Source organism: Aythya ferina (assembly GCF_964211825.1).
Source record: "Aythya ferina genome assembly, chromosome: 9".
NCBI classification, from domain to species: domain Eukaryota; kingdom Metazoa; phylum Chordata; class Aves; order Anseriformes; family Anatidae; genus Aythya; species Aythya ferina.
Genome location: NC_140305.1, coordinates 5768525 through 5792702, shown reverse-complemented (window position 1 = coordinate 5792702; position 24178 = coordinate 5768525). Strand labels below are relative to the sequence as shown.

Genomic DNA, 24178 nt, shown 5'->3' with positions numbered 1-24178 from the left:
CGGTAAAACCCTGGTGAGAGACAAAGAGGACACATCAACAAAACAGGTCAAGCAATTGCTTTCAGACTGACTTGAAATCTTCTCAATACACCTAAGAGTCCAGCATGGTGAGGCATGCACCATTACACTTTATCAGAGAAACAGACAGCTAAAATTTTCAGCACCTGAAGCTTTCAAATAAATACCTACATATTTTGCTGGCACAAATCGCTAGGAAGTACATCAGAGTAAGCCTAAACGTGTAGTTGGATACTGCATGCTGGAAGCTTCTGGATGCCGGATGCTGCAGACAAAATTTCTTGCTCTTCCAGAAAGACAAGAAAGTCCCTCCCAAACCTTCTGTGATCTTTTCTCTACAAACATCTCTATCTTTTCCACACAGCCTCCATTTTTCTCTTTCCTAGTCTTCTAAGTCAGATAAACTTTCTCCATCATTGCTTTTGTTCCCTTCATCCTCCACTTCTTTTAATACCAATTCTTACTTAGGACTAAAAGACTTTTCCTGGCTCTGGTAGTACTCAGCTGCTGTAAGAAAGAACATTTATTTCACCTGCTTCTACTTCAGCCTACTCATCCATGAAACAAAGTACACGACTTGCCCACCAGTCACAGTCTCCAATGCAATTTGTTCACACTACTTATATTGGTATTTAGGGAGGATGGGATATAATAAACTACAACTTCCTCACTGCAAACTAAAGATCTCATTTTCCTGGCATCTAGCAACCCTGCGGTATCTTTGTTGACAACCTGCCAAGATCTTTGCAGGTTCTCAGCAAATCTGTTAGTCTCTGCTGGGGCCAGCTGCTGTCTACAACCCTCACATATTCCAAGCTTCGTTCAATTTGACACACCCCTCAACGTATTACGTGCTTCTGACCTCAGGGGAAATCAGATGGAAAGACACTTCTGCTGACCATAGCAGAAACCTTACCTCATGAGCCCTGAAATTCAATTTGTATAGTACCACAATGGGTGAGAAGAGATGGGGTCAGAAGAATGAAGGGATTTTCATCCAAGCCTTCTCAAAGATTCAGGCTTGGCATCGTGTCCAGAGACATTTATCCACCCTCCCAAAGAAACAGATGAAATCGCAGAAGCTGATAAGATTTGAACAGTTACCAACTTTCAAAAAACACTTCAGATTTGTCAGCATTCTAGTTCTGATCCATCACAGACTGCAACGTGTTCACATGATTCAGCATTGTTTCGTGAGATGTTAAATATTATACACATCAAGAGTTTGAGTTTTGTTGTGTTGCTTTTGTTTGGTTGTGTGTTTTTTTGTTTGTTTGTTTGTTTTTTGTTTTGTTTTGTTTTTTGTTTTTTGTTTTTTTTTTTAGACTGTGGAAAGGTCATAATAGTTTTTCTTCATTGTCCAGCTAGGCTGCTTTATCTGTCACAAAGACATACACATAGCATGAAAGTGCACTAAAACTCCAGTTAGACTGACAGAAAGAGGTGACCATGAGGCTGCATAGTATTCACAAAGTATGCTACAAACATACCTACTGATTCAGGCTCTGGCATTGAAAGAGGGAACAAAGAAAAAAAAAAAAAAAACACAAAACACACTCAAACCCCAGATCATTCAAGCACATATAGCAGACTTCATTTGTGAGAATGCAGGTTGTATGAAACAATACTTCCACAACTAGGTGAAAACTGAGCAGGACTTCAAGGGTCAGTATGGTGGATTTACACACTTAAGTTAACAGGTCAGCATCTAAGTTCTTTATTGGAACTAGCCCAAAAGACAACACCCTGCAGAAATCATAAATGTAAGAACAGGAATTTTGTGACCACTCACAAGCTCAAAAGAAAGAAAATTATTCCCAACAGGCTACGTTCTTTTTCCCTTAGTAGTAGTAGGGGAAAAAGACAACCACCATTCAGATGCAGAGGAAGAGGAACAGACACCCAACACATTGAAATCAGGTGCACACACTCTCTAGCCATCACCAATGATACTCAGATACTCCAAACTTGCTATGGTCACACAGGCACAAATTTGTGGGAAATAGGTGTGTAGTTGGTGCTTGGATCCAGCTTTAAGATGGCCTATTTGTGGCCTTTAAGGTGGCGCTTGGCTTCAAGGTATCACTTGACTACTCTTTTAAACTAAGCTAATTCGAGTACAAAACCATACACTGGAAGTTTTCCATTCCTTGGTTTCCAGGCCCAGATCAGAGCCCTGCATGCCATCCTTTCTAGCAACCAGGTTTTGGCAGCTCTACCTTACCCTCCGGTTATTGTTGTATTGTAAGCATATGAAAAATGAAAGAAGCCATAAGGATAGCAGCTGAAGGAAAGCAGAGAGGGCTGGGTTAGTGCCTGGGGGGGGATATGAAGGTGTTTGTTGTGAGATGGTCTTTGGATGTTCTGGTTTAATGGCTCTGTGTGTGTGGGTGCTACATGATGGGGAGGTTGCTATTACAACTGCTTGTTATTTATAGAAAAGAAACCACACGCTCCTGCCTAACTTGTCAGCACTTAAAGCTGCATACAGGCAGCACCTTCCTTCAGGCAAGGTCTTCCAGCTTAGGTTTAATTCAGTTTTATTTTAAATTTTAAGCAAACATTCAGAATAGTAATAATGCTTCACCACAATCTTTTGGCATCACACATCACTCTTAGACTTTTTCCTCCGTGTTCTCTCATGCCCTTTTCTCCCCAAAACCCTGCCGAGGTATGAAGAGTAGTTATCCTCTAGTTTATTGCACAAACGGACAATTACCACATGGGAATCACAACAGCTATTTTTAGATAATCTCTCTCTGGATCTTCCACCTTATGCATTTAACACCTTTTTTCCTAAAGCAGTATATTTAGTGATACAAAATACATTATTAGTGATGCTGTCAGTAATATCGTATAACCTTAATGCATAGCATAACAAACTACACATCAATACTTGGTTAGCATCAGCTCTTGAGCCATGCCATCTAAGTGCACCCTGTAGGTCCTATGACATCATGTGTGCTAAATACCAACTGAACTCCAAACCTCTGCTCAGATGACTGAGCAGCCCCATGACACACTATAGGGGTACCAAAGGGCATGCTCAGTCAACCCACAAACCTTTACTAACATGATCTCCCCTTCAATACATATTAGTTCCAGCTAGATAACACTTGTCTCATGGGAGAAATGGACAAGGCGAGGCAACTAAAAGGAAAAGACTGTACATTTCTTTAATGCTGCCACATTGATATCAACAGCAAATGCAGAAGAATTTTTCACCTGGAAAGTCAGGGGCACAACAGTAGTATTACTTCTACAAAGGAATGCACATTGTCACCAGAAAAGTGTTACAGCTGTAATAGTGTATCTTGCATTACGCATTCCACTTGATTATATTTTATAATCATCTAAAAAATAGATTGTTTCTTCATAATAATCCATTCCTAAATGAAAAAGCTCTAAAGACCTCTCTAAGGCAAAATAAATATGCCCAAAGCGTAACACATTCATGCATGTTTTCACCGAGTTCTAAAGTTCTGCATCTTGAAGCATCAGGATGGAAGCTCTTAAAAGAATGCTGTTGAACAGGTCTAACAATTGTCTAAAATAAATTTTACAGTATGGAGAGAGAGTTAATCCGGAAGACTGATCCTTCCACTTCTTGACTGATAAATACTAAGCCCAGTAACATCATTGAAGTCTAGCCATATCAGCGTTCACATAGCTATTTAATAGGATATGCATATGCATTTTTACTCAAAATTTATTTCTATTATTTTGGGATAATATCTTAAAATCAATATGCTGTAAATACTGCTCTACTAGAGGATAATTCAGATTTTCATAGTTCAGGAAGCCTTCATATGCAGGAGCTCTTAATTTTTCTGAGCAGTTCTGCAGCTCAATCACATGTATATCACTTGCCACCCTGAAAGATGTACTAAGTCTTAGCACAGGTACACACACCAGCAGAAGGGATGCGACTATTCAGATTGTCTCATTTGTTGGATTGATGATTTGATCCCTAGCTACTCTTTTCCAATTTGTCTTTTACAATGCTCCCACTTCTCTACTGGCCAGATACAACTGACAGGTGCTTAGATATCTATAGGCACTACATCTATACAACGTTTTATTAAGGGAGTCAAATTAGTAACAGACTGGGAAATAGAATAATCCATACAAGAGACTCCCAGCTCATGTAAACATATTACATGCTGTGTGTAGCTTATTGCCAAGGAAAATTTTTTAGAGTTTAGCCAAGAGAAAATTTTTTGTTTAGTCCAGGAAAAGAATCTGATATTAACTGTGTTTTCTGATCCAACCAGAATGAAAATGCTCAAGTTTCAGATCAATTGTTCCAAAGATTTTTAAGCATATTAGGAGGATGTCAGTCACACTAATGTAAGTCACACTGCAGTGCAAAAGAAATCGTTCAAAAAAAGTCATGCTCTTTCTCAATCACTAAGTATTATAAAGTAATCTAGCATAACAAATCCAGAAAATACCAAACCCATAACTATACAAAGTGAAATGTAGTGTTGATAAGGTGTTTTAATTAGAATTTAAAGCTCATTTTGCAGTTACTCAGACATTTTCGTCTTTAGCCACCAAGTATTGAAAGTAAGAGATTTGCTGCATACATTAGTTAATAGGTCAAACAACGAAATTACAAATGTAGATATGAGGGAGAATCCCTTACTCAATGAAAAAAAAAATCAAGCCTAGGAAAAAAAAAAAAAAAAAAAAACTACAGAACAGAACAGACTGGAAAGCTTTCAACAAAATAGGCACTTCTCCTGCCCTGCCCTATTCTTCTGCTTCCCCCTCAACAAATTAGAACACTAGAGGCAAAACTTTTCAGAGGAAAAGATTACTTGGGAAAAAATCATTCAATTTGAAATTAAACAAATAATTATAACCTTTTTCCACTGAATATACTTAAAGGGAAATAGTAGGTACTGTTATTTGTTATAATAGATTAAAGTAAAAATGAAATGTTTTCACCAAGTTTCTTGAACTACTTGAAGTCTATTTCTTTAGGGTGAGTATGAAAGGAGGAGTAAGATCTTTAGTTCAGACAGCTTAAGATACTGTGTTTTGCTCCAATTTAGTAAAAAAAAGTCATTTTAAAGCTCTTAGCCTTTAAATTATATATTTTTTAATTGTATTTCCAGTGAATAAATTAAGACAACTTTAAAGTGTTGAGTAAATTAATTCAGATTAAACTCAAACCAAAGCCAAATCAAACTTTGTTTTGTTTTTCTTCCCTTTTTCTTTTCCACTTCTTACTTCCAAGTTTTCAAAGGGCTCAAATGAAAACAACAAGAAAAAAGTCTTAAGTGGGTTTGAACTCGCTCAACCCTAGATAATACAAGAAACCATACATGTATATGCCTACTCCTTCCAAACTTCCTTCCTGTGATCAAGAAATTGTCAGAGAAGTTCAGGTCAATTTCAAACCATTACTTGAACTGAAATAAAAATAAAATAATAATAATAAAACAGGATGCTATGAGGTAGAATTTAATTAGTGTCCATCCTCTTAAATACACATCATTTACGAATGATATAGACGTTTATTTATTTGTACATTTTAGAATCATGTGCAAGGTGAAATCATATTGAAATATTGTTTCATAAAAAGAGCATGAACAGTCCAGGTAAGTGAAAAGGCAAAATTTTCCTTACTTTAACATTTTGTTTTGAATCTTAATACAAGATTTGTGGTAGAATCCAAGTTTCACACTGTCAGAAACAAGAAATCAAAGCAATAACTGAAGAGCCTGCTGTGACTTGGAATGAGACTAGCATAGGAAATCTCATCCAGGGAAATATGATAGTTTGGTCTTGTAAAAACCAGTTGGAGTAGCCCACGTGACAAAGGTGAGAACGTGCATGACATGAAAGAAAGTTTCACCTTCCTTTTTGCTCTTTCCTTCCAACTGTACAAATAAGAAGTAATTTAATAGGAAAATTATTTTCACTCTTCCCTATTTTGTTCCAAAAAAATATCAAAAGCATTTTTCCCAACTGTTTCCTACTCCTTAGTTTGCTCCATACACCCTTCCTGCTTCCTGGTATGAAAAACGATTAGAAATGAGAAAATGAAAACTGACTTGCTTCCTTGATGGATAGCTGATAGCTTTCAGTTTAAAAGGCTGAATAAATAGAAGGAAAAATTATTTCAAAAAATACTATTTAGCAGGAAGGGAATCTTGCAAAAATAAAAAGCATTTCGGATTGGTGTTTCAAAACAGTATACTTTCTACAAAAATATTCCATAAACAAAACATCAGCTTTTGCACTGGTTGCAAAAGTTGGTTGGTTTTGGCACTTCACCGTCCCTGGGAAGTGCTAGTCATATGCGCAGTCAGTCCCTGCACCTGCCTCCCACCACAATTCCCAGCTGCTGCAGTGAACAGAACAAGAGAATTCCCAAATTCAGCCACTCAATGACCCTGTTCTTGACATTCAAGGATAAAACGTATTCACCTTTTATGAGCTGGCACAAAGCCTGTGCACTATTAAAATCTCACTTCAGTCTGTTAGGATTTTTTAAAGTAGTCTTCTGGATCTTTCCTTAGACGCAATTTCTCTCTCCGCCAGAGTTCCTGTACCAAGTAGCTGTACAGACTAATAAGAAGATTTCAGTTGGTTTGATTACATCAGAACATTACTGACCACTCTATGATCATTCCTATGATCATTCCAGCTGTACAACTGTTAAATATGGTAACAAAACACTGAAAACACCTTGGTCAGCATACCTTTGGGGCTTTGAGCGCTGGCATGCACCTTTCTTTCCAATTTTCTTCCTTTTTGCATCTTTAAATGCCAGTGAGGGATTTTTGTCAAAGTGTGTCAGTGGCAAAATCAGGGCACCAGCTTGTTAAATAAACAATCAGCCCCAGCCCCCAAGGCATTCCAGAAAAAGGAGAGATTTCTCATACTTATATCTTTTGCAAGTTAAGGTTTATTTAGGTTTTGAATCCCCTTAAGGCTAGCATACAACATGTAAAGCAGAAGCCAGTAAGAGAAATATTTTACTCCTATTGCTTACTGAAAAAGAACAAGGCTTTTGAAACAGATCAAAATGCCACATTCATTATTAGACAAGCAAGGCTAATGTTGTTTAAACTTTCTTCTTTATTTAACTTGAGTTGCATTCATTTGTATCTATTTTTAAAAGGTAGCTTAACTTCCATATAAACAAGATATTTGGAGAGCAATGGCTTTTAAGGCTCACACTAACAGAAACATCCAAATGAAAGGGAATTTTTACACCACCACCCCTTTTTTTTTTTTTTTCCCATTTAAGAATGCACAGGTGTTGCTCAAAAATAGCCCAAGCAGTATAGCTAAATGTAACCGTGCCGGGAGAGAAAAAAATCAGTCACACATACTAGAAGTTTTACTTGATCATTCATAACTAGATACATGCAAATATATAAACAACTATTTTTTTCATATGAATACCCAGCCTTTCAGGAGGATGCAAAGCAACCTAATACCAGAAATCTTTCCCTGTTTCAGATTTGGTTTAAAAAAATGACTCAATGGAATGGCTGGCTGAAGTTCACAAAGCTTGAAAACAGCTCTGGACCTGTTTTTAAGAGTTCATAGCTTTTCATTGCTATTAGAGATGAATCTGAAATTGCCTAAAGTTGGAGGGTATTCAGAGCCAGGATGGAGAGATAAGAGAGGCAAAGATAGGCTACAGTTCTAGAAATGAGCATTACTAAGTTGAAAAGCACCTAGATCCTGGTTGCATGTAATAGCTCCTCTCTAAATAAATGGAAGATTAGGACAGATTAGTGAAATACCAGTCTATTTGAAATGCACAAGTGAGGTGATTTGGATTCATGCATTCTTTGACTATTCAGGTAAAATTCACTGGGGAAAAAATAAAGTCCCATTGTGACCTCCAGCAGAATAGCTGCATCTCTTACCACGTTTATTGGAAGTTAACAGTGACCACCGCAAACTGGTGAGAAAGTTTACTATCCCATGATCAGGAAAGCAATACTTTTTCCATTTTGCCATGAATAAAGCAAGTTGGTGCTTGTGCAAATTTGGTGTTACAAAAAAGTGCAGAACACAAATGCTTCTTGTGTAGAAACTCAAGAAAGGAAAGAAAACTCATATCTATTTCATTTAATTTCCTTATTGAGGAACACCAAGCTTTTCCAGAAGTCTCCCCCGTTTCTCTCACAATCACGGACTAGCTCTAGACTGCATTACCTTGTGAAAAACAGAAAGCAGCTTTTTATAAAGTTCACCACAATTTGTTACTGCTCAGCAGGAACCTAATCTGGACTTCTTGCAGTGCTGCAACCCAATTTAATTTCTCTGTCAGACTGCCTGATGGATGTGTCCATAGAGTTTTCAAAAGGGAGATAAAATTCTTTACTACTTAAAGCAGAAAGTACTTTTCATTTCATTTGCTATCCAGGGGTTCAGACATCACCTACTCAGCAGGACTTCACTAATTCAGTTCTCTATTTCTTCAGCAATGTGTCTAAGTTTTATTCATTTAGAATGAACTATCAACAGTCCTGGCTATCGGGGGAGGTCCCAATCGACTGGCGGCTAGCAAACGTGACGCCCATCTACAAGAAGGGCCGGAGGGCAGAGCCAGGAAACTACAGGCCTGTCAGTTTGACCTCAGTGCCAGGAAAGCTCATGGAGCAGATCCTCCTGAGAGTCATCATGCAGCACTTGAAGGGGAAGCAGGCGATCAGGCCCAGTCAGCATGGCTTTATGAAAGGCAGGTCATGCCTGACGAACCTGATCTCCTTCTATGACAGAGTGACGCGCTGGGTGGATGAGGGAAAGGCTGTGGATGTGGTCTACCTTGACTTCAGCAAGGCTTTTGACACCGTCTCCCACAGCATTCTCCTCAAGAAACTGGCTGCTCTTGGCTTGGACTGGCGCACGCTTCGTTGGGTTAGAAACTGGCTGGATAGCCGGGCCCAAAGAGTCGTGGTGAATGGAGCCAAGTCCAGTTGGAGGCCAGTCACTAGTGGCGTCCCCCAGGGCTCGGTGCTGGGGCCGGTCCTCTTTAATATCTTCATCGATGATCTGGACAAGGGCATCGAGTGCACCCTCAGTAAGTTTGCAGATGACACCAAGTTAGGTGCGTGTGTCGATCTGCTTGAGGGTAGGAAAGCTCTGCAGGAGGATCTGGATAGGCTGCACCGATGGGCTGAGGTCAACTGCATGAAGTTTAACAAGGCCAAGTGCCGGGTCCTGCACCTGGGGCGCAATAACCCCAAGCAGAGCTACAGGCTGGGAGAGGAATGGTTGGAGAGCTGCCAGGCAGAGAAGGACCTGGGAGTGATGGTGGATAGTCGGCTGAATATGAGCCAGCAGTGTGCTCAGGTGGCCAAGAAGGCCAAGAGCATCCTGGCTTGTATCAGGAACAGCGTGACCAGCAGGGCTAGGGAGGTGATCGTCCCCCTGTACTCAGCTCTGGTGAGGCCGCACCTCGAGTACTGTGTTCAGTTTTGGGCCCCTCGCTACAAGAAGGACATCGAGGTGCTTGAGCGGGTGCAGAGAAGGGCGACAAAGCTGGTGAGGGGCCTGGAGAACAAGTCCTACGAGGAGCGGCTGAGGGAGCTGGGCTTGTTCAGCCTGGAGAAGAGGAGGCTCAGGGGCGACCTTATCGCTCTTTTTAGGTACCTCAAGGGAGGCTGTAGCGAGGTGGGGGTTGGCCTGTTCTCCCACGTGCCTGGTGACAGGACGAGGGGGAATGGGCTTAAGTTGAGCCAGGGGAGTTTTAGGTTAGATGTTAGGAAGAACTTCTTTACTGAAAGGGTTGTGAGGCATTGGAACAGGCTGCCCAGGGAAGTGGTGGAGTCACCATCCCTGGAAGTCTTCAAAAGACGTTTAGATGTAGAGCTTAGGGATATGGTTTAGTGGAGGGCTGTTAGCGTTAGGTTGGAGGTTGGACTCGATGACCTTGAGGTCTCTTCCAACCTAGAAAATTCTGTGATTCTGTGATTCTGTGAAAACAGAGAAATAAAATGTATGAACAAAAACCTTGCATTGGTGAGGCTCTGACTCACAGGCACAGGCACTCTGGAAATCGCAGCCTGTACTGTTCAGTGTTTTATCCCTTCATTTTAACTCCCAGTAATACTGACCCAAACACTAGCCAAAGAGATAGTATTTAGCCAGGCTGCATGATGGCTCTGCATGCAACATGAGCCAAAAGGCGATGGGGAATTGGCGCGTGCCATTTGCACAGTGGAGGGAGAACTTCATGGCCCTCAGCTACAAGCAAACCAGAAACCCTGCAGAAGACAATATAACCCTCAGGGAGAGCAGAAATAGCACCATCTTCTTTCAAAGGAAGTAAACAGTAAACCTGTGAGCCAAATCTCACGGATTAATGAGTGCTTGTTCTAGAAGATTCCCTGAAAAAGCACACATACACTTCAAGTGTTCCAAATACACACCCCTATGTAAGGGTGCTATAAATACTTTGGCTTTCATTGCTGTCATTATTAAACTTGGAAAAGTGCAGCCACACCTATAGGCGAATCGGAAATCCCCTCTGAAAATATATTAAAGCATTTTGATAACAATAGGGTTATGATTATTCTTCCATCCATGTCAATAACTGTTTTCATAAGGTTGGATACAAGTAACAACATACTGTGAAATGACATTGTGCTTTTTTTTTTAAACTGAGCATTTCCAATTTGCATCATAAATCAACCTTTTAAAGTTATAAAGCAAACTTTAGAATCGAACTTCTGAAAATTTGATAAATTCATTATCAAAATTTACTTGATCTATCAGTGATGATAAATTCATTATCAAAATTTACTCGATCTATGGAATTTTCAGAAAATTCCATAGATCGAGTAAATTTTGATAATGAATTTCAGTGATGCCTTCAGCACCATTCCTCTTGAGTAACAGAATTTGACAGAGCTAGAGGACAAGATAATCTGGATACACACATTTTATATGTGAAGTATCATGTTGATTTTTATCCACCACTAATTCCAAGGCACCCTGAGAAGAGGTGTAGTATTCTCCACAGAAGGCAAGAAATTAAAACAGTATCAACGTTGCGTAAGAGTTGTTTTAGGGTAGTTGAAGTTATAGAATACTTCTAGAGACCAGAAAAAGCAACTGCATTCACCAAATAGAAAAATAAACAGCCAGGGATGCTGAAATAAGAGCGACTTCACCGTCAATACATTGCTTAGTAAGAAGTTCCTAAGCAGTTACAAAGAGGACCCAAATGCAGGGATAACGTGAGCAAAAACAGCCTCCTGACAGGAGAGTTCGGCACCACCTGCACATGCTATGAAATATTGTTTGGGAGGGCAGAAAGTGAAGTTGTTGTAATCACACCCAGAAAGTCATTAAACACATTATCCTAGCATTAATCCACTACTATCCCAGCACTACAGATCAAAAAGAGTAATGACAAAACATCAACTGAACAAGTGTAATTATTTATCAAAGCACATTACTAAAAGGTATGTTGCTTTCAGGATCACAACTATAAAGCAGAAGGTCAGATTGCAAATAATATAACAGCATTTTCCTTCAGCATTCTTACATGTTTTTTTTTTGTTTTGTTTTGTTTTGTTTTTTTTTTCTAATTCTTGAAGATTACCCAAGCCCTTTAACTATTTTCTCTGAAGCCCTTCAAACACTATGACAGGATGTGAGATCCACATACATTTTAGTTTTCTTTATCAAGTTATCTGCAGTACAAGTCCTCTAATAAAAGTATACATTCTGTCTGATGTGAGCTTACCTCAACATAGGAAATAAAAGGATATTAGTAAAGACTGTCCACTGTATGTAAAGAAAAGTCATATATGCCATTTAAAGCTAGCTGAGCTTGTTAGACTAGATGGGTGCCCATAAAGTTGTGTTTTGCTACAAGGAAAAGAAATGTGGAGGGAAAAAAGACACCCACATGGAGGGAGCTAGTGGAAAGATATCACATGAGAAACACCAGGTCTTACACACTGAAACAGTGAACAACTGACACCACGTGATGTCCATAGACACTGTCTTCCCCCTGCCAGCTTGACACATTGATTACAAGTCTATTCCCATGCCTAAATGCTCTATCAACCTTTTCTCAGTTAAAAAAAAAAAAGAGACATGACAATTTTTAAAACAACTTCTGAAGTGGATTGCTTCATGAAATTAACCCTTTTCCCGAAGACTCAGATATTCACTTAATGCTAGAGCAAAGGAGATGAAGCCTTCAGGAGGAATTTAAAATCAAGGATAAAGTAATCCGTCAATGTTCTGCTCCTTTCCTGTTCCCCTAATCCAGCACCAGTCTAACAGCAATACCAAAACTGAATGCACATCAAAGCCAGGGGACTTCTGTTGTTTTCTTTTTATCTGTGTGGATGCAAAACAAAAGTAAGCTTGCCTTTGTCAGAATTGAATCTAGACTTCTAAATCTCAGAAATATAACCCATGGCTTTAAGCATTATTTTACTTAAAGTGGTACTCCTAATGGGTCAGTGAAAAGAATCCAGATGGCTCCACATAATGTCATGTCAGATGATGCTATTCCACAGTTTTATATCAACTAAAATATTTTTGTGAAAAGCATAAAGTAGGCAATGGCTAATTCAAATAAATAAATCTATCAAGCTTATTTCAAAAAACAAGGAATTGCCTTCTGGAATTGGAACTTTTCAGAATCTGAAGTTATAGGTACTGTATATAGAAGTCACGATTACATGATTAAAGTCCAAAAATAGTCACGTTTACATAGAAACACTCTAATTGAAAAATGAACATATTTACTTGGAAATCCTCTGAAAACACATGCTTAACGTGGAAAAGATCTTGAAAACTGTGGAATAAAAACCAGAGTATCTGCCACAATGTCAGATCTTTCCACAAGTTGAGCTCTTGCTGTAAAAGCAAGTAGTATGTAGTCTTTACAGTGATATCTCAGTGTCTCCAACAGTATATCTGGATGTATAAGGTGTTCCTCTTAGCTGTCAAAAAGAGTTCAAGACCCTTCATATTTGCTTTTCATGAAGATATTACAAATATAGAATCCAGCCTATTAACAGCTGGATAACCTTCCAAACTTATCTTAGGAGACGGAAATGACACCAAAAAGATGGTTAGGTCATTAGATTCATTGCTTTAGGGATGATGTTGCAAAATTTGAAAGACCTTAATCAATGCAAGCAGCTCAATAAAGTTTGACCAGCAATCAAGACTGAAATAACTATGAAAAGACTGTAGTTGCAGAAAACAAGACAGCACCAATCAAGGTATTAAAAGTGAAAGTTTCTTTTTTCCTCAATACCCAGGAGTAAAACATATTTAAAACTAAAGGCAAAAAGACACTATGTGATAGCAATTTCTCAATTCTCTAGAGTAAACTTAATTAGGTATGCATAACTTATTTCTGCCCATAACACCCATCATTCCCCCACCCCAGCACTGTGTATTGTTTTTATTTTTGTGATTTCTACAATACTTTGTTCTCCACACCTAATGAAGGTACCCTCTCCAGTAATCCAATCTTGCTGTTTCTCATCCTCTCAATCTTTCTCTAAACCGTACATCTCCAAGCACATCACCTCAGTGTCAGCAGAAATTGCACTTCGCTAATTCCCATCTTTATTACAGCTCTGTCTCAGTCCTGAATTAGTTTAGCTTTCCTCATTTAGGTAGATGGGACTTGTTACAGTACAGGACATGTGTCCTGCATGAAGCAGGACTATGGGAGCAGCTCTTCAAATGGTATTTCAGTACAAACTTGCATTTCATCTCTACGTAGGAGTGACCCATAAAATATAATTTAACTAAAAAGAAATCTTACTCATTAGAATACACATAACATGAAGTAAGTGCCCACACACAGAACTGCATAAAGTGAAGGGATGAATTAAAACCTATTTCATTACTTTAGTTCACTAAAATATTGACAAATGCTCACTTTAGAACCCTACTGCATACATTTACAATGTTATAAACACAGACCTTGCCACCAAAAACATTATAAAAAGCCTGTAACTTTCTCAAAATTTAATTAATTTTTGCTATCAATTTTCATAACCATCTGAAAAGTTGCATTCAATAAGAGATAAAGCAAAGTACGTTATTTTTTACACTCATTTCAAAAGCTAAGAATTTTAACCAATTATCATAATGTACTTAGAGTTTAGGTGCAGTAACTCTATATTTAAGAAAAATATACTAATTCAGTAATAGGAGCATACAAAGTCAGGTTTCTGAAAATAATGAACATACATTAATTCAAAGCCATCAATATGAACGCAATACTTCTAATCTTTTTCACATTGCAAGGACAATTTAGAAAATGTAGAAGGATTATACTTTTTGTGGCTGGTTATTCCACAGTTAACATCAAATCCATATTTTGCTTTTGCAATGCCAAGAGTTAGCATAAGAAGAAGCTAGGTTACAAATTACTCTAACAGCAGGGTTTTACAATAGACAAACATGGGAGTCATTTATAATGCATTTTCTGCTATTAAAAAACAAATAAACATTTACAGTCTGTGCTAATTAACTTTACTGCTGAATTAGTAGTATTCCTGACTGTTCTTAAACAGAAGAAATATTGCAAGGATGGCAGTAAAGTCAAACACTGCAGTGCAGAAAATGTCAATGCCTTTTAAAACCTCTCTTGTCCAAAAGCTCTGTATCCTCTGGAGGACTTCTTAAGACCCACCTATCTGTGCTCAGCATCAAAATCCTCCACAACATATGAACATGTGACAGAAGTTTATAAGAAGGACATTATGTCAGAAAAAAAGCGACCACAGTTTGAGCACAGTAGCTTAGTAGCCCTGCCTCACCAACGTACAGCATTCGTTCTCCAGAGTTAGCAAGTTTTGTCCTGGTGCAAGGCTAAGTGAATGTAGCTAAATAAAGGGCACGTTCTAACAGCTCATTTCTCCATGAAAATTGAAACTCAGCTTGGACAGGACTACAGTCTTCATGAGTTTTATAAAACTCATGAAGTATTTATATGCTGTTACCAATAAACATCTCTCTAGTGGTTTTGTTTTATATTGTGTTTTTTTTTTTTTTTTTTTTAAACACCTTATCTTGCTGCTATACTGCTCCATGGCAAGTGGGGAGTACAGAATGTATCCAATTAGTTTTCATGGAAAAAAAAAATAAATAACTATAACAAATGTTTTAGTTCTACCTTAACTGAAGTCAATGGTACTTTAGGATGAAGCCTGTGTGAAAGCTGAAAAGCATGTGACAGCAGAATCTCTAAGAACCAGATAGATCCTTCCCCTCATCTTGCTAGAAGAATTTAACAAGGTCTGGGCTGTGCTCAGCATATAGAAAAAGTACCTGTCAAAAGGAAGAGAAAAACATACTGGTTACTGAATTTACAGTCTAATAATATTTTCTAGATTATAGTCTCCACCTCTTGACAGAAGTCCCAGTTCATTTAAAAAAATTATTTACCTCTTAACTGTATCATAATTGGAATTGTTATTAAATGCCTCGTTAAATGACTTCCCCACTAAGTAGACATAAGTCTGGCCAAAGAGTTCATTTAAAATACGAAAGAAAACAGTTTACAATATAGCCATGTAATCATGACTGGTAACTTTATCTGGCAGGAATCCATCACCAAGATCTCTGCACCCTGTTTTATATTTGTTTTTATTTTTATGTTTTAAAGACATCCAGTCAACTTCCTCTCACACCTCCATATTTTTGTTGTGCTACAAGTCATAATTAGATGCTAATGCAGACAAACAAACAGCACTGCTAAATGCCATACCATAAAAGCACTCCAGGACAACAGTCCATGCATTTTCTTTACTCAAAAATTAATACAACAGTTCCTCTCCTTTAAAAGTCCTCAAATTTATTTTTTCAAATACATTTTTTCCAAAATGTGTGCCACAAAATATTTTATTTTTTTTTTCTCTAAAAAAAAAAAAAAAGAAAAAGAAAAACATTTTTCTGGGTGGATAATTATGGAAGTACCATTTCACGAGTACTGAAGACAGCAAGAGACCTTTTGTCACAGCTTCAGAGCTTTGGAGTCAACCTCTTACTTGCCTCTTTTCTGCTCAATTTCTTTTGTGCTTCAGAGCAAAAGATGTTGTATTAAGCTCCAATATTAAAGTCTGTTCTCTTTAGATCCAATATGATGTTTCCAGGCAGAAAACCTCAAGTTTTGAGAGCTTAAGTGGGGCTTCAGGCCTTTCACCAGCCTTAAACACATGGATCAAGTGCTTCAGAACTGCAGCTATAGTCATATTGCATCTATCCTTGCAAGTGTTAACAGAGAAGTGTGCTTCTAACCAGAGATATTGCTATCACCAACACAAACACATTGCATTAAATACATACAAATGTGAGTCCATGTCAGCATATTTGTATAGAACCATCTCCAAATGTTATATATTGAGCATTTTAGTCATTTGACTGCAACATACACTGCCTGAAGATACCTCCAATTAAAGAAGGGCAGACAACTGACACTGTTAGGTTGTACACTGGAATACCAGGAGAAAATGAAACAGGGTGTGTTACTATGATCCTTATTTCTGAGCTCGGTATGGTTTTAAATTAACGCAACTAAAATCAGCATTTGCTGCATGTCCTGGTTTTGGCTAGGATAGAGTTAATAGAGTTAATTTTCCTCCTAGTAGCTGATATGGCACTGTGCTTTGGATTTAGGATGAGAATAATATTGATAATATGCTGATGTTCTAATTGTTGCATAACAGTGCTTACACTAAGACAAAGACTTTTCAGCTTCTCGCACTGCCCCACCAGTAAGGAGGCTGGGGGTGCACAAGGAGCCAAGAGGGGAACAGAACCAGGACAGCTGACCCAGACTGGCCAAAGGGATATTCCATACCCTATGGCAACACACTGAACAATTAATATGGGGTGGCTGGGTGGGATGGGCATCAGTCAGTGGGTGGTAAGCAACTGCAGTGTACGTCACTTGTTTCATACACATTATTATTATTATTACTATCATCATTATTCTTTCTTTTCTAGCCTATTCATGTCCTGGTGCCTAGAAGACTGGTATACTGGAACACCCTATGGCCCACGTGTTAACATGAAGTTAGAGTTCCTTGTAGCGGTCAGGTCAGGGTTGCAGTTCTACACTTGTAGATCCTGACTTTGCTGCAAGGAAGCTAATCAACCTTTTAACTATGGCTAAACCAGAGGCAGATGGGTGACCGTGCAAGTGACAGAGATATTCAAAATACCCACAGTAAGCTAGCACAGATTGTTCTTTCTAGGAGATGGTAATCAATGCAAATCTATGCATTAGTTATGAGGTGTTTTAATTCCAATAATAAACATTCTGTGATTGATGAATTTTTCACAGCTGTTGTCTATATAGCTGTTTAATTAGAGCATGCTGGCAGAGGCTGTTAATTCTTCATCAAGTTGCCGACTCCAGTGCATTCCTCTTTCTGCAAGGGAGGATGACAGTTGCCAGAGCGATTTGGGCGGCTGGTCAGGGGACCTGACATTTGGCATAAGATCAACGTGTTAGATGACAAGCCAAATTCCATCAGCTTCCTAAAAATACTAGCAGAGTGATAAACAGAAAGTGCTTTAATTGCTGGTGCTACTGTCTTTGCTTTTCTGTTACTGATGGGCACCGGATCCAACTACACAGAATGCCTGCTCCATGATACTATTATTCCCAGAGAAGGGAAGAGCCAGCCAACCCTAATCTACCAGGAAGGAAACAAGATCAGCTGCCCTGGGGGTGGGAGGCTGCCCAAGGTTCTGGCATTTAAGTATTCAACCTTCTAAATCCACATATTCATCCATCCAAATCTCCTTCACTAGAATATTCCAGGAGGGAAAGGGAATCCCTATCTTAGGTAAGTATCATGTGATACATGCTCAGCTGGGGGTCTTAGACATGGAGATCCCCAAACAGATACAAAATAGGGGCAGCCAACACTATTCCCACATTGAGGCATCTAAGACCGGACTCAAAGAATTACATCCAGAGGCCAGAAGGATGATTTTAATTCACCTTTGTGCCTGCATCAAAAGCCCCAACAGAAATGTCAGTTGTGGACATAGCTCCTGTGCCACAGGTTTCTCTCCATTTAAAGCCGGGACTTGCAAACTTATTCTACATATGCCACCACATAATTTTTAGATGCAGTCAAGTTCATCCATGTTCACACTGGTCACATACAGATGGATCAACTGGACATCTAGAACACTGACCTAAAGTAGAAGACACCTTTTATGTTCAGAGCAGATAGCTGAAAAGTTTCCTGTCATTAATCTTTGTTTTGCTTTATAGGTGTTGATACAGACTCTAAGCTCTTTACAATAAAAAGATGTTTTGATTTCAGTCACAAGACTGGGTCCCTGAAACCAGTCAAAATTCTTGCAACAAAAAGTAAATTGGATCTGCAATTTCATTGAAACCTCAGGGAAAAGTTACATTTCCAGTAGCATGACCTTTGATACCAAAAGGGCATGTTCACATTCATCCCTTCATAATTAATCATGTTGAAAAGTTTGAAAAATTGAACTGCATCTGTTTAATACTGAACCATTTCTAGCTTTTAAATGAAGTGTTTAAATATCAATTCACTTCTACATCGTTTTTAATCTCAATTAGAACTGCAAAAAGCATCTAAACTTTTTCCACTTAAATTTGCCACAGATGCTTTCAACAGGAAAATTGATGTTGCTCATTGAGTCATGCCAACATACAGAGAAATACCTCTTCTAAAGAAGACTAGTTTGGCACAAGAGACAAGTGTTAACATCTGAACTATTGAAAACATTTGAAACACCACCAGTTCAGTAAAAACAGCTCTGAGAAGTAAAAGCACATACAAAAAATAAACAGTTAAAGCAAACCTTCATAAGATAGTAGCAGACTGATGTAATTTGCTCTGAGCCTCCAGAAGACACTCTGCATCCCTCACCAGCCTGATGTTCCAGTATGGAAATTCTACAACAGCCAGCCTGCTGCATTGAATATTTTTTTCCCTCATCCATCATAATTTTCCTGATCATCAGTAATCTGCTACTTCCAGAGGCAAGAATCCCTGTTCTACTCAGCTGCTAAAGCCTTCCACTCCCCAGCCAAAGTGAAGTTACCCTGTACCTTTCTTCACACAAAACAGCGCTACTGCCTCATGAATGGATAAATGCTGTGTAAATGGTCATCAAGATGGGCTTTAGATGCCTGCCTGTTGTCCCTCTCTCCCTCCAGACCTGAATCTATAATTAAGACAAAACCTTGCTTTTCATTTTCATTACTTTGAAAAAAAAGTTACAGTAGGTCTTTTAGTTTAGATGCTCAGTAACCCAAAAGCAGCTAAAACAACTTTGCTCATTACCTTTCCATTTTTTGATTTGTTTCTAACAGTGTAGAAGACTAAGTTCATGTGATATGAAAAATAACAAAACACCAAAGCTCCTGGCAAAACCTGTAAGAATTCATAGTGCCAAGTCTTACATTATAGCATTCAGCAGCTCTGCAGGTTGCTTTGCTTACAGCAATTCAAAATTTGCAAGCAGCAGCATGGAGTTCAACTTATCATTTGTCAATGCCTTCCTGAAAGGCAAAGGATGAGTTCACAGACTTTAGAGTGGGTTTCCGCAACTGAAACCTCTGGTAAATGTTTTACCATGCTTCTTACCAGAAAGTTGAAAACAAAGAGGCTTGAGAAAGATGAGAGTTTTATGATTGCAAATCTTCCCCTAGTTTTAGTAAGATTCTTCAAAGTCATTTAGCATTTCATACCTGTACTTGACTTACACCTATACATGAAATCAAAAAGCCTGACCAGTTCTCAACACCTACTCCAGGGCAATGTGTTTGCATACTTCATGCTCTTATTTTCTGAATGGCTGAGGGGAGTGAAAGAGAAACAGGAGAGAAAAGGCATCTTTGTTGCTTGTTGTAAAGAGAAGAGAAAAGAGAAAAAAAAAGAAAAAAACTGAAAAGCAAAATTAAGGGGATCATTTATTTGCTAGTAACTGACCCATCACACTCAAAGTTTCCTTGGTCACCAGGTATCTGTTACAATATAAACTGTAACAAGGGAAACCAGTAAGGGCACTGCCGTACATACCTCACAGTTTTTCCATTAAAATCTCAGACTACTTGGAGTTCATTCGCATGATTACCACATTGTCCTACATACCATTTAATATGCACCACGGTCTTCATATCACAGTTGCGCGGCATTCCTCTGCATTCTTATGTAAGTCAGATTACATGCATTGCCTGGTTTTCTAAAGAGTTAGTAGGCAGCAAACCATATTTGACTCTTGATATACAAGAAATCACCACTTAAATTCAAACGATCACAACACTTCATATTATCTCTGCCGTTTTTCACCTCCTCCATGCAGACTGTAGGAAAACTCCCACAACAAGTTGGGCTATGGTCATTAAGCAGCAGACTTGGAAATACTAACCTCCCATCTTCCCACTATTGACTTCCAGATCTACATACTGGTCACCAATTCTCTTTGCCAGAAAGCCAAGCTTTTTATCCGTTTATCTAATTTTATTAAAATGTTTAAGCTTTCCTGGTAAACTTTGCTGTAAGCAGCTCTCTTGATAGTGCTAGCTCTCAAACAAGCAGCAGCCCGCTCCCAGAGGTGCAAGTTGCCAGGGGGTGTCACCAGCCCCAGGAGAGCTTGGGACCAGCACCTGGCTGCACACTTCTTCCCCTGCTGGTCATCGCCCCTCACCTTCCCCAAGCTGGAGCTGGGAGCAGCAGCAGTATCTGCTTTCTCCAGGATAGGATTTCTCACACCACTTAGGGCCCTTTTGTCACCCTGCTCCATAGCATCAGCCAGAATCATGTTACTGTTCAAAAAGTATTTCATTCCTGTTTCATATTTTTGCTAATCATTAGCTGAAGCTAATGCTGATGAAAAGCAGGAGGAAAAAAAGTTTGAGTATGCTACGTAATGTTACAGACTGGTTAAGTGTTATTAGTTTCATTCATGGACAAGGAGTAGAATAATACATGTACATGGAGAAGACACCTACTGATACATTTCTTCTTAATATGTTTATCAAGATAAAGAGCATAGCAGTGTCATTTCTAGTGGTCAGTCCCTTTGTCTTCAGTCATTGATACATTAATTTTCTACTCAAAGTATAAAATTATGTTACATAAAATACACATAAAACCCCAGGAAAAAAATGTTCTTGCACATTTCCCATAACACATCAGGACAGGAGGCAACTTATTTTTTGTTCTTTAAGGTCATACTGTAGCCATCAGAAAGTAGAGCTGAAGCCAGGAGCATTGACCTGGACTTTTTTCCTCATTTCTGCCAGAACTATGCAGCTTTTCATCCTCTCCCAGTATAATTCAGTGCATTTGCTAGGCAGGCTCAGATGACAAAGCATTCATCCATTTCTGAGTCTGGGAAGCCATTTTTTCAGAGGAAACCCTAAGGGACTACCAGTACAGCTGTTCCCTGAAGAAGTACCCTTCTGTTTTAGGTTTCCTTCCATCTTTCAGAGTCTGAAAGGAAAGATCCAATAATCATCTCAAATTCTCAATTCCCACAGGAGAGTAAACCAACCTCTGAAGCAAATTTGTTAAGAATCCAAGTTCAGAACCAGTGAATCCAAAAACACTAATAACTTCTGTGAGAAAAACAATTTGGCTCAAGAATAACTTTAGAAAAAGTAAAACAAACAACAACAAAAGATTTAGAAAAGCAAAAACCTTCACTAAAGCAATTATTGTTTGCAAATATCAGACAGCCAAAATTCAAGGCAAAACCAGAAGTGTTGATGAGTTGATCCATTGCAATTAGTGAACAAAATGTTATGCAGAATCACAATACATACTTTTAATTACTGGAGACTGGCTAAGCTTTCATACTGGACAGAGAAGCTGAGAGAAATTCTTTCCAGCTGCACTCATGGAAGACTCCATAGACTTCAAGTAGCTTACACACGCACAGCGCAGCACTTACTCCACAGCAGGCCAAGAGCCTACTCCAGCTGGTATCATATTATGCAACACTCCCTCCTCTATCATAATACTTCAGTGCTCTGACAAGCAATGCTTAAAAGCACAAAATCAGTCTGGCTTTAGCTGCCTTCTTTTCACTTCTCCAAGTTTAAAATCGCCCTCTCTTCCCATGGAAATAAACCACATTGCCTAAAGTCACTGAAACAAAGACATCACCAATAAATTAGTGTAAAGACATACAACAGTGAATAGATTGCCAGCATCTGAATCTTGAGTAATTCCTTTTGATTCTATGGTGCAGCACTACAACAGTGCAAGTGAAAATAATTTTTTCTTCCGGAATCCTTGGTTAACCAGAAGTGGCCCAATTCCGTTATTCTTTATATTTGGAATGACTTAGTACCAGTATTTCAGAAGCTTTTTATGCACAGGAAGTGTTCTTTATGTAGCCTTTTTTCTTTAAAGAAGAAAAGTCATAATAGTGATTTAATTGATTTTCAAATTCATGGCCTCTAACTTTACCTAAAATTGCTCAACATACAGGAGTCACTGAATTGTCTTGGTGGAACACTGAAGCATTCAACTGAAAATATAATGACCATAGCATCTAACCACATCGTAGTAAAAAAAAATAATAAAAAGATAGGGGAAAAACAAGGGGGGAGGGGAGGATACAAGAGTAAAAACCATCAAAGAAAAAAACCAAACAGCTACTTCTCATAATGCACTGTTGTAATGGCATCTCCCTTCTAACCTCTACCAGCTGGGCATTAGGTACTGCACAAACTTGCAAAGTTGACATCCAAACATTCCCCATGTAAGAGGAAAATATTAATGGACTGGCATTTCACACACATGTATTATTAAATATTTCCAAAAATAATCTTTTTAGGAAGGAAATGAATGAGTCTCTATTTGCAGGCTTTACTATATATGTGTGTTGATATACAAAGGAGAAATAAGCAAATAGAGCATTTACACGCTCATAGATCTAAATGCATTCATAAAGATGACTTTTGTGAAGAAAAATATCTTTCACTCTTTCATCAATCCCACCCCAGTGTCCTCTTTATATCTAGTCACAAGAGTTTTGTTTGAACTGTAGGCTTTCAGCCATGCCATATAAAATATGAAGGACACAAGCCAAATTCTACTCTCAGTTACACAGTTTCAACCTTGAACGTCAGACTTGCACCAGTGTAAACCAATAATAGATTCTGGCTGCCCTTATGGACCTGATTTTGGCAGGTGGATGGAACAGGATTTGAAAGTTGTATTTATTTACCTCAGGAAACTAGAATTCACATCCAGCTTAGAAGAGATTTGAAAGTTTTATGGTCCAAAAAGCTAATCTCGAATGGAATTCCTCACAGCATAACATCACCATACAGAAGAGTCTTGCACAATTCATTTTTATGCCCTTAATCCTTGCTTAGATATGGTCCAGGAAAAAACAGGCAGGATATTGCAGCGCAGAGCTAAGGTGTAATCATAGCAAAAGCACGGGGATAGGACCTGGAGCCAGCGCTACTTGTTGTCAGCCTGCCTGCTTGCAGAGGGTTGCCATTCCCCAGTGGCTTCTCAGAGCGCTAAATTACAGCACAGATGCAATGGCAAGGAAAGGAAAGGGAGGTAAAAATAAAGTGCCCTTTGAGAGTTTTTAATAAGCCTTACAAAGAAATCATGCAACTTAGGAAGATGTAAATCACTTCCCAGCTGAAAGGTTCGCTATTTATGCAATATATGCAGCTATTTCAAAATTACCATGGAAGTCATTAGAAATACAATTTTTAATCTTGTAACAAATACCATATATAACACATAAAATAAAACATATAAGATTGGAGTGAAGACAATTTCAATGCCAACATACCATTAAATTGCAAGAAACATTCCAGCTCTATATTATCATCAGTAGGTGGGCTGTTTCTCCTAATCTGTGCCAATGGGGAAAAAAACACATTCTGAAAGGAAGCTAATAACCAGTTCATACTAAAGGGTTTAAGATCCATCAGTGCAACCAATATAGGGACACCACACAGAGGCAGAGTTACAGCACGACCAGATACATAACATTACTTCATCAAAACAGATATTTAATACTCGATAGCCACAGCCCCTTATTATTTATCCTACTTAATTTATCCATTTTCATGAGACTACTAGGATACCAGCAGCAGAGCAGAGGAAGATGGCTGTGGAACAAGATAGAAAACATGCCTAAGAGGAGC

At 38.6% G+C, this 24178-nt stretch overlaps 1 long non-coding RNA gene across 2 annotated transcripts in view; it reads right to left on the bottom strand.

Annotated features, from left to right (window-relative positions):
* The window catches only part of LOC311441082, a 79836-nt gene that overhangs the window by 15446 nt on the left and 40212 nt on the right, over positions 1-24178 (bottom strand). For both annotated transcript variants that reach the window (XR_014695787.1, XR_014695788.1), the window contains one exon: positions 15164-15318. This is a non-coding gene — a long non-coding RNA (uncharacterized lncRNA). The remainder of the gene's footprint in view (positions 1-15163; positions 15319-24178) is intronic.